General features: G+C 40.0%; 1 pseudogene; it reads left to right on the forward strand.

Annotated features, from left to right (window-relative positions):
- The first annotated feature begins 611 nt into the window (after positions 1–611).
- On the forward strand, positions 612–729 carry LOC126458671 (5S ribosomal RNA; annotated as a pseudogene).
- Positions 730–11,940: the final 11,211 nt, after the last annotated feature.

An 11,940-nucleotide genomic window follows, 5' to 3' on the forward strand; every position in this document is an offset into this window, starting at 1 on the left:
AGCGAAGACGTGTCTGGAGACTCCCCGGACAGCGGTGGGAAACCAACCTGACTGTCGCCCGTCATATGGCCCGACAACCAGGAGTGATGGTCTCAGATTCCATTTCTTTTCATAGTAAGATCCGTTTCGTTGTCATCTGCGGTACCCTTTCGGCAGAGCGGTAGCCGACAATGTTCTACGCGCCGGTTTTTTTTTTTTTTTTTTTTTTTTTTTAGTAAGCCACCTTGGTTTACATTTCAGCAAGATAATGCCCACCCGAAGTCGACCTTACCTCGGCCAGCAAGGTCGCCAGACCTCTCCCCAATTGAAAACGTTTGAAGCATTATGGGCAGAGCCCTCCAACCAGCTCAGGATTTCCATGATCTAATGCGTCGATTGGGAGGAATTTGGCACTATGTCCCTCAGGGGGACATTCAACTGCTCTATCAGTGCCACGCCGAATAAATGTTTACGTAAAGGGAAGAGGTGGACCAAGATGTAACTGATTTGCTCAATTTCTGAAGCTCTTTCTCTTGAATAAATCATCCAATTTTTCAGAAATTGTAATCATTTGTTTCTCTGCACATGCACGTCACATCTACCGATTTCCATCCCATCCTAATAATTACTTTGGCAACGGCCTTACCGCAGTGGATAGACAGGTTCCCGTCAGATCACCGAAGTTAAGCCCTGTTGGGCGTGGCCGGCACTTGGATGGGTGACCGTCAGGGCGACGATGCGCTGTTGCCATTTTTCAGGGTGCACTCAGCCTCGTGATGCCAATTGAGGAGCTACTCGACCGAATAGTTGCGGCTCCGGTCACAGAAAACCATCATAACGACCGGCAGAGCGGTGTGCTGACCACACGCCCCTTCTATCCGCATCCTCAGCTGTGGATGACACGGCGGTCGGATGGTCCCGACGGGCCACTTGTGGCCTGAAGACGGAGTGCTGCTGCTGCTAATAATTCCTTTGTGCCCCATCTCATTTTTGTGCTTAGAGCGTATATCTTCGAAACTTCGTAATAAGCACTGGGATGTGGATATTGTCATGGTTATTTCATAATGTTGTCTGTTTCTGTCGTATTTAGTATGGTGTGCTGAAGATCTGATAACGAGGACGACACTGATAGAGCTATCAGACACCCGCCCGTATAGCATGCCGCTTCCGGTATTCGCGGAGTCGCGCCGGCCTCAGTTCGAATCCGTGCGGCGGATTAACGACGAGGACCGGTGTGACTGATAGCCTGGCTGTCTTGATGTGAATTTTAAGCGCTTTCCCACATCCGACTGGGTGAATACGGATCTGGTACCGTTGTCTCGCTTCAGTTACACGATTTGCAAACACTTCGAAATGGTTCTCACGCTTCCACATAAGATAGCACTACAAGCAGACAGATGGGATGCACAAATTCCGTACAAAGAGAGGGGGGAACGGGTGGCAGCGGAAAAGGCATTCGGTCACGCTCTACCACTAACACAGTCAAATCCAGATTAACATGCCGACACCGCAATGACGCGGAATAAAGCGAGGAAAAAGAAGAAAAGAGATTGGTGGAGCAATCGGAATCGCCAGAAACATACAGTGGAGGAGCAACGCAAGCTTTCACGGCAGCGTCTCAGAGCAGCGGTCGCGCCGATCTGCGCATCCAATGCAAACCCAGTGCAACAGAAAGTTGCTGAGCCACTTTCTCTGCGAGGGACACTCCAGCTGAGTCCTCTCTCCTTTCGCTTTCATCCCAAGAGGTCATAACGTGTCGGCGACATTCAGTTCCAAGAGCAGCAGTAGCCATTGACGATCAGACATTAGGACTCATTCGCAGCAAAGCCGAACTGTTACGTCTCTGTACCAAACCGTCTCATAGGTATTGTGCTTCAAAGGAGGCAAATGTTATCACTACGAAGAATTGTTATAAAATAACTATCAAAACAGGAAGTCATTTTCCGTCTACCTTGTTTGGCGATACAAAAAGTGTTACATCATCAACATGCAGAAGTGCGACCTTCTGCCGGCCGTGGTGGCCGTGCGGTTCTAGGCACTTCAGTCCGGAACCGCGTGACTGCTACTGTCGCAGGTTCGAATCCTGCCTCAGGCATGGATGTGTGTGATGTCCTTAGGTTAGTTAGGTTTAAGTAGTTCTAAGTTCTAGGGGACTGATGACCTCAGATGTTGAGTCCCATAGTGCTCAGAGAAATTTGAACCATTTTTTGCGACCTTCTTCCGGATGATGCTGGTGGTTTGCGCGAGTGCGGCGAGGTGTGAGATGCGGTGCTTCTCTTGAAATTAATGTAGGCACCTAATTCATTGGCATCGGACTTCTTGAAATATCTATTAAGCATCACGTATCTGAAACTGTTTCATAGCTATTTTATCATCTTTTTATGTCCGTAAAAAGTATAAATTATATCATTAAAAACAAACGAAATTGTGTGAATATTTGAAAATGAATCAACATAAGCAAATTGAAACGAAATTTTTTGAGCATTTGCCTGACATCCCTTAGGCGGTGAAGACATCAGTGTTACTGTCAAAAACTATTAACGCTACAGCGATCCGGGCCATCTGCTGCAGTGGCGCCTGCTGGATCAAAGTTGCTCTTTTAAAATTAGTAACAAAGTCATTTCGCCTACAATTTTTGTGGAAAACTTGTTTGGCCGGCCGAAGTGGCCGTGCGGTTAAAGGCGCTGCAGTCTGGAACCGCAAGACCGCTACGGTCGCAGGTTCGAATCCTGCCTCGGGCATGGATGTTTGTGATGTCCTTAGGTTAGTTAGGTTTAACTAGTTCTAAGTTCTAGGGGACTAATGACCTCAGCAGTTGAGTCCCATAGTGCTCGGAGCCATTTTTTTGAAAACTTGTTTGAACGAGCACGGAAAATAAATAATCAAGTATTGTTATGAGACAGCACCGGTGTCATTGCTGAGTTCTCTTATGTGGGCAATTTTTGCAGGTAAAAATAACTCTTTTGCAGGAAAAAATACAATGTTTCTCCAAGTCGTACTATTTGATTTTTAATACCAAACTTAATTGAAATATAAAGTGAAAACGCAAAGCAGGTTTACTTGTTTCAGTTTCCTGCTGTCTGCTGTGGTGGAGGAGAGACATTACCTCTTATCGGCGGCCGGAGTGACCGAGCAGTTCTAGGCGCTACAGTCTGGAACCGCGCGACAGCTTCGGTCGCAGGTTCGAATCCTGACTCGGGCATGGATGTGTGTGATGTCCTTAGGTTAGTTAGTGAAACGTCCCCTTTCAACAATTATACAAGACTGTGCTTAAACTGACATAAAATATTTTTAGCGCAACGCAATCTGACTTTCAAAATTCCCTACAAAAGAATGGCCCTGACTAACATTAAACTATACCTTTCACAAATCACTTACCTCACAAAAATCTTCGCTGCTCAAGCTACTGCAATACAGCGAGCGCCACTACTGCCAGCTAAATAAAAGATTCAAACTATGGAAGGCACTAACTACTGATAGGGATAGTTAGCAAATGAAAGATATTAATAGAGAACGAACAATGTATTTACCTTGATATCATCATATATAAATATAGCAGTTCATGACAAATTACAAACCTCCGCCATCTCTCTCCCCACATCCATCACTGCTGGCGGCTCACCTCCAACTGCGCAACGCTACGTGCTGTTCACAGCCAGCTGCCTAACACTACAATGGCGAGTATTACAACAATGCAAAGCAGCCACAGACTGCACACAGCACAGCCAGTGATTTTCATACAGAGGTGGCGTTACCAATAAAAAAACCTAATCAGCCTACTTACATAGCCCCCATGCTTCCCACAAAAAATTTTCAAATTGGATTGGGCAGTGGCCAATACAGATTTGAAAAAAAATTTTTCATAATTACAATAACAAAGAAATCAAATGCACACACTTATTGATACAATGTTGGTCAAAAGCTAAAAATTTCTCACAGTCCATAAAGACAGTCCTAATCGTACATAACAGTAGAATAGCAGTGTTTTTCTCAAAGTCTGAGCAGTAAAAGAAAATGCACACGTAAGTAGTGGATTTCCATGCAGTCTTGAAGAAATAGCGTTGTCCTTCCAACGGAAAGACAGTGCTGACTCTTGACATGCTGACAGATAATGGGCCACAACAGAGCAAACCCACAGCAGAGTCAGTCGTAGTTTGGAAGAATATTGGTAGGTAGGTCATCACAGAGCAGACCCACTGTAGTCCTGGTAGAGAGTATGGTATTGGTGGGCCACCAGAGGTGCAGACCCACTGCAGTCCTTGTAGAAAGTGTGGACAGGCCCACTGTAGTCCTGGTAGAGATTACGGTATTGGTGGGCCACCAGAGGTGCAGACCCACTGCAGTCCTTGTAGAAATAATGGTATTAGTGGGTCATCAAAGATGCAGACCCACTGTAGTCCTTGTAGAGATAATGGTATTGGTGGGCCACCAGAGGTGCAGACCCACTGTAGTCCTTGTAGAGATAATGGTATTGGTGGGCCACCAGAGGTGCAGACCCACTGTAGTCCTTGTAGAGATGACCAGCAGCCATCTGTTGCGATTGTGCAGGTGCACATTCACCATCGAAGAGTCTTGCGGAGAATATAGCAAGTCCATAAACCACCACTTGTGCACTCACAAAGTTTTTGGAATTGTCCTTAGAACCAGCAATGCTGTTATCCAGTCCCTTGCTGAATTATTAACACACGTGCAAACACTAAGAGTCCCTACTTCTCACATATTGTCCATATACTATGACCAACAGAAACGTGTGCAGTGAAATGTAACTTACAAGTTAATAATAAGATGAACTGGTGTCAATTACAATTTTATAAATTTACAACATGAAAATACAATTACAAAGGTACAAAATACATCATTAAAGAACATAATAATACAGATAACATTTGTAGTACAGGCTTTACAAAAGAATCGAAATAACACATACATCAGTGTTACAGGAATTATGAGATAAGTAGATACATAAAAGATCACAATAACTTTTGAAACGTCAACTTCACACATGAGCATTAAACAGAACGGAATTAATAATGTCTAACATCTTTACAAAGTAAATAACATATTATTAATGCCAATTATATTCGAGGATAACAGTATTCCTCATCATAGTGAATGTAGCTTAATATTAAAAGAAAAAAAAAATTCTATGAAACTACACAGAGACAGGAAGAAAACAAATACACAAGGGTACACAAACATATAGTGGGATAACACCAATAGGAAAGGACAGGGTTTGTTTCATTGCAGTATTTTGCAAACAAAACTTTCTTTGCTTCTTGGAGATCTCCCTTCATTCATCATTATTCCCAAAAGTCCTATCTAAGCCTGCCTTCTGTATTTTGTTCACATCCTCTGTCAATAATAGTTTTTCTCCACTGTACAGTATCCTATTTCTTATAAATTTATAATAGTTAGTTTCTTATATAGTCTACCCCCTCTTAAGCTAACTTAAATCTACTGAGCTCCGATGCTAAACTAAGGGACAAGGCAATGCAGCAGCACATAAAACAATTAATATAAACAGCAATTTAAAAAATGGAAAATCGCAAAGCAAGCTACAGTAAATCTAAATTACCAAGCAATTCAACATTACAACTAATATGAGGCAATGTACAGTAGCAAGAAAAATAAGTCAGTAGTAAAACTAGCTTAACAGAGTAACACAATTTAAAATTCAGTAGCACTATGCCTGGCAAACAGCAGCTTATATCTAAACATGACATAGCTCAAGGAGAAAAAATATTACAGTAAAGATAACAATGCAGATAAGGGAAATGTATAATCACATCTTAATATATATGTAATTAAAGTGGTGCACCACAACAACTTATTGTAAAAAAAGTATTACCATGTACTTGAAAAGAAAATTATGTGTTACTGTTACTAGTTCCTTCTTATTGTTCTTTCCTTTCCAAGTGCTCCTTTTTTAAAGAATGTGGATCATAAAATAATTATTTAATAGATCTGTTGACAGAAAGTGTTCACATTAGCAAATGCATTTTATTTTATAAAAGCAATGCTGCAACACAGCTGGAAACCAGATGTCAAATGAAATAAGCAATTACGCAAACCAAAGCATAAAACATCATTCAATAGTCATGTGGCATTTCGTAACTCAGTAGCTCTCAACTCTCGTAGAAAGACACTTGTCATAATCAGGTGTGCAGATGTACGAATATTTCCCATCAATTCATAAGCATTTCAGTAATTAGCACAAAGTACGAGTAACCATATGTTTTCAGGTAATGAGCGTGTAATATTTGCGATGCTTTCTACAAAGGAACGTCAATAGCCAGTATAATGGCCTCCCTTTTTTTTCTACCTCTGCCGCTGAAAGGCTAATGGCTTTTTTTTTTTTTTTTTCGGGCGGCTGTCGCCCAGGTGGGTGCCCGCGACGCATTACGTGCAGGTGGTCACTTAACTTTCTTACGGAAATATTTACGACAGCAGTTTCCGCTACAGTGACAGTCTCACATAAAAATATTTCACAGGTCAAGAATTAGCGTTGCAAATCTGTAGAAACTAAATCCTATGAATATAACAGTGTCCAAAAAAATTTTCAGTGGCATTGTGATACATTCACACATGATTCACACATGTACACACATTTCATAATTCTAAAGTATGATTCTTGGTTTCCAACATCCTTTTCCATAAGTCAGAGTCCCTAATCACTATTCATTACTCCTTACCTTATTACACACATATATATTCGTCGACAAGTCAATCTTGCGACGGCACTTCAATATTTCATCATAATAAATACATAGCATAACCAAATTCCTCATATAGCATCAGCTTATTGATCATAAACATACCTCAACAGCATAATACACATCGTCGTCGTAAAAATAACATCATAACACCTCAGTCAAATCTCAAAATCGTCGTAGCTTCCTCCAATAATTAAAAAAAATTCTCTGCTCATGTCAAAAGTGTCATCTGCCTCAAACATACTTTAAAAATCATGAATCCATACCAAATACATCATTCAAAGCTCTCATAGTATCACAATGGTTCCGAAAATATATGAACAGTTCACAAAGTACAAACAACATACAATTTTGTAAGTGTGAAGTTATCCAGCGGTGTAATTACGTAAACGTCTGTCACTGATGTAGTAAAATAAATGCTTGTCTCTCTCAGGTAAATAATCAGACAGCTGTGTAATTTGTGTGTTAGAGAAATATGGTACCGATGTGTAAAGTTGTATAAGCAAATACCATATTAGCTAGGGTTCCTTGTGGTTGCCACACACATGGTACACAAAGTACGCGTATACCCCCCTGAGGATTAATGTAATTATACCCTCAGGTGTTACAGATTACAGCAATGGAATGAAATGTATCACGGAAAACTTTCTTTGTAATTCAAAAATCTTTAAAAATAAATGTTTTAAGTACAACATTAATCACTGAAATGCGTGTCCTGCAGCGCTAAATGTGCATCTTGTTGTGAGATAATCTCTGTGGAAGTGTCGTAGTTATCGTCCTCCAAAAGCTAAGTTCTGCAGAAGCCAATGAACTTACCTCATGATAAACAAAAGTGAAATGCTTTGCGTATAGATATCTTAGTTATTACGCTTATTGTTGTGATGAAGAAATTACTGTGCTGTAACGTATTGTTGTGCTACGGAAAAGGCTGTCTCATTGTAGCTATACCACAAAAGTTACTATTAAAACATGTTTTACTTTCCAGAATAATACAGAAAAACTGTGCAGATATAAAACAGATACTCCGCAAAAGCAACAATGTAAATTGTCACACATTAGTAACGTCGTGATATAAATCGTGTAGCTGTCCCATAAACTAACCACTGTGTCATCTGGTATCTCACAGAAAGTACTTTAAATACAGAATGTATTTTCAGGTAACCAAAATGTTGCATTAAAATCTCATTAGCAGTACTGGTAAATGTTCTAAGTATGTAAGCCTGATAGTCGTTACGTAATCGTGCAACTAACAAGCAAGAATGTACAAATACAACACTGTGTCGTCTGTTCACTATAACAATGCATTCGTAATTTCTGTTTAAAAATGTTCCCTAGGTTCTAGACTGGATATTTAACTTCAAACATTGTTGTATGTTAGCAGTTTCTTAAGTCTAACACAGCATACTAGTAATGTAAAGTGAAAAGTTATATGGCAAAGACAAAGTTAAAAAGCAGATTATCTTTCAATAAACGGTTTTACATGTGAAATGTGGTGTAAACCTTTACTCTTCCTAGTACGCAGAGTTTCAACTTCAACGCAATTATCATGTGGTATACGCCGGATTCTGTAAGGTCCATTGTAAACTAGAAAGAATTTGTGACTCAAGTGTTTCTTCTTATGTGACAATGAATACAATTTCTTTGCATTTGCTTTACCGTGTAGTTTTCTCCTTTTGTCTGCTGCAGATTTTATATTTTTAAGAGCCAAATCAATTATGTCTTTGTGTCGAAGTTTACGTGTATTTGGGAAAGGTACAAGCTCTCTGATTCTGTTCGGTGGTTCTTCATTCTTTAGTACAAGAGTAGGTGGTAAAGCAGTGGAATCATGAGGCATTTCATTCAGCACATTTTGAAATAAGTGTAAATATCTGTCCCAATGCTGATGCTTTCTATGACAATAAAGTCTGCAAAGCTTATTGATTTCTTTCATAATCCGTTCAGACGGGTTACAATGTGGTGAGTACAATGAAACAAAAACAGGTTTGATTTTATGGTTGCGAAGCATGCGTGACCAAACAGCAGATCTGAATTGAGGTCCGTTATCTGAAATGACTTTGCTAACGTGTCCAACTTCACGTAAGAAATTTTTAACAAAGGCGTTGGATACAGATCGTCCAGTGGCTTTACGTAACGGAGTGAAAGAAACAAATTTTGAAGTAAGTTCAACAGCGACTAAAACGTACGAAAAGCCATTAGATGTTCTGACAAGCGGTCCCAAGAGATCAACAGCAGCAAATTCTTTTAATTTAGAAGGAATAATAGGAAATAACGGAGCACGATGTGAGACAGTAGATGGTTTCGCCTTTTGACAAAGTTTACAAATAGACAAGACTCTTCAAATTCTCTTTTCCATATTGTTAAAATAGCAAGTCGTTCGAAGAATATGATAACATTTTCGTGGACCAAAATGTGCGTAGCTGAAATGAATGTACCAAATGAGGTTATTAACAAAATCGTCTGGAATGCAAAGTACCCATAGCTTGTCATCAACAGTGCAGCGTTTGAAGAGTATGTTGTTTCTAACCAGGTAATAATGCCGAATCTGAGTGTATGTCTTTTCATGCCATTTATTTTTGATGTCTTTCCAAATCGGATCTTTATCTTGTTCATGAGCAATGTCCTTTAAAGATGTGGTGATGAAGTTTTCAAAGGCGACTTTCTGAATGTAAAGAATACTGAAATTTTTCTCGAGGTTGCCTTGTGTGTTACTTTTCTCAAGCCCAGCCGGTGCGCGTGACAGCGCGTCCGCAACAATGTTCTCCTTGCCGGGAATGTAGACTGTTGTAAAGTGGAATTCTTGCAGAAACAATGCCCAACGTTTTAACCTGTCATGATTTAATTTTGAAGACATAAGAAATTGTAATGCACGATGATCACTGTATACTTTTACGTGCTTACCAGAAAGAAAGAAACGGAATTTGTTAAATGCCCAAACGATAGCTAAAGCTTCTAATTCAGTAACGGAATAATTTTTTTCAGATTTTGTTAGCACTCGGCTAGCAAAAGCAATGGTTTTCTGAACAGTAATGTCATCTTCTATGGCTTCTTGAAATAAATGGGCACCAAGACCGACTTTAGAAGAATCCGTGCTAAGGCAGAAATCTTGTGACAGATCTGGATGAGCTAGTATTGGCGCGTTAAGTAACGCTTCTTTCAAAGAACTGAATTCCAACTGTGCTTGTTCGTCCCAGTTCCAAATAGTATTTTTTCCAGTGAGAGAACAAAGTTTTGGTGTAACTAGAATTTGCATATTCAGAAAACGACGGTAAAAATTTACGAGACCTAGAAAACTGCGGACTTGTTTTTTTTGTGGATGGAACTGGAATGGCTCTGATTGCTTCTAACTTTTCAGGATCCGGCTGAATGCCTTCAGAAGAAATAATATGTCGTAAATGTTCAGGCAGTTTGATTAAGCAAATGCGGATGAGTTCTGACGGGCTGTATGGGTTTGAAAGATACTGATTCTTATGCAACATGTCTTCAAAATATTTCATAAGACTGGAAAATTCAGATTGTTCGAAACGTTTCATCATTATGATGCTATGTTTTACTCGATCTTGTGTGGCTTGAGACCAATATGCTGAGAGGAAGGCATGGTAAAACTCTCCTTCACTGTGGCAATCGTGAATTACCGATCGCATTCTTACAGCTGGTTCATTCTCCAAGTAGCCACACATAAATTCTAATCTGTGTTCTAACGACCAGTTGGGAGGAAAACAATGCGAGAATTGATGAAGCCATGCTTGTGGATGAATGTCGTTGCCAGAATTCTTAAATGTTTTGAATTTACGTGTAGTAATGAACAGCTTATAGTCAAAGTCATCATGTCGGCGAGTCGCATATCGGTCATTGTTACGTCGTTTCGGCGGTTCCATCTCAAAATCCAATGCGCCTTGCCAATTTCTTTCATAACTTCCGAAATGCCCTGTGTTATTATTTTGTGGCTGTTCCGTATTTCTGTGTCCCTCTTCCCGTATTGGGGCGCGAGTATCCTCTGAAATACGTAATTCTTGTATTACCTGTGTCAGCTGATCTTGTACTTCTCGGATTTCTCTTTTGTACTGTGTATTGATTTGATTTTGATTCTGTTTGATTTTTCTAATTTGTTCATACTCTTCTGTGTCATTGAAGGCTACAGGTCTTGTGTCATTCAGATCATCATCTACCTTTGTAGATAAGTTAGTGACCTTATCCGAAAGTTCGGCTACTTTCTCCGATAGTGAACACATTTCCTCAGCGTGTTTTTCTGAACCAAGTTTCAGAGTGTCCATTTGTGTTGAAATCGTATCTACTGTGTCCTTTAAGTTTTCTTGAGTTTTTGCAAGTTGCGTAACCGAATCGGTAGATGCAACTGAGTCAATTTTAGCTTGCAAGGTGTTGTGATTTTCATGAACAATGGTTTGCAGTCCTTTTATGGCTGCTTCGTGATTCTGTAATACATTTTCATGCCGCGAAAAAATGGGTTGAAAATGCTCACAAATTTGTGTTTTTATGTCATTACAGACTTTTTGACATTTCGATTCAATGTTATGTAACTCACTAGTTAAATCTTCACGTGTTTGTTCAAGTGTGGTGTCTAACTTTTGAAGATTTTGTCCCATTGCGTCTAACTGTTGCTGTGTTTGTCTCTGGTGTTGTTCCATTGTGTCTAACTTTTGAAGATTTTGTTCCACTGTGTCTAACTTTTGCTGTGTTTGTCTCTGATTTTGTTCCATTGTGTCTAACTTTTCAAGCTTTTGTCCCATTTGTTGCATTAATTGTAATAACAATGCACTGGTGTCTGAAACATGTTCCTCAGTGCTTCTCGGCAGTGAATTTGCACCGGCAACATTCACATTTTGACAAGCGGAAAATGTGTCTTGACTCATTTGAGAAAACGGTGAGAACCCAAAACCTGAGTCTGTAGTATTTGCAATATTGTGTTCTGTCATTCCCGATTCCTGAGGCGAGCTGTTGCCGACCAATCGATCGATAACGCTTCCCTGTTCACTACCTGTTTCACTGTCTACACCATTGTTTGCCGCCCGCTCCATTTCCCTATGCGCAATTACCAAATTACTACTTTGAACATTAGTTAATTCATTACCCAGTGGTGCTGGCAAGCTACGCTCGTCGTCACTATCATTTCTCAATTTACTTTGGAGCCTAGTGTTACGTTTTTCACACGCCATAATTGTCACAATATTTCACACGATAACACAGAAAAGCACAATTTGAAGTGCAAAAATAGGAGAACACATTAACATAG

The sequence above is a fragment of the Schistocerca serialis genome, chromosome 2 (genome assembly GCF_023864345.2).
Source record: "Schistocerca serialis cubense isolate TAMUIC-IGC-003099 chromosome 2, iqSchSeri2.2, whole genome shotgun sequence".
Taxonomy (NCBI): domain Eukaryota; kingdom Metazoa; phylum Arthropoda; class Insecta; order Orthoptera; family Acrididae; genus Schistocerca; species Schistocerca serialis.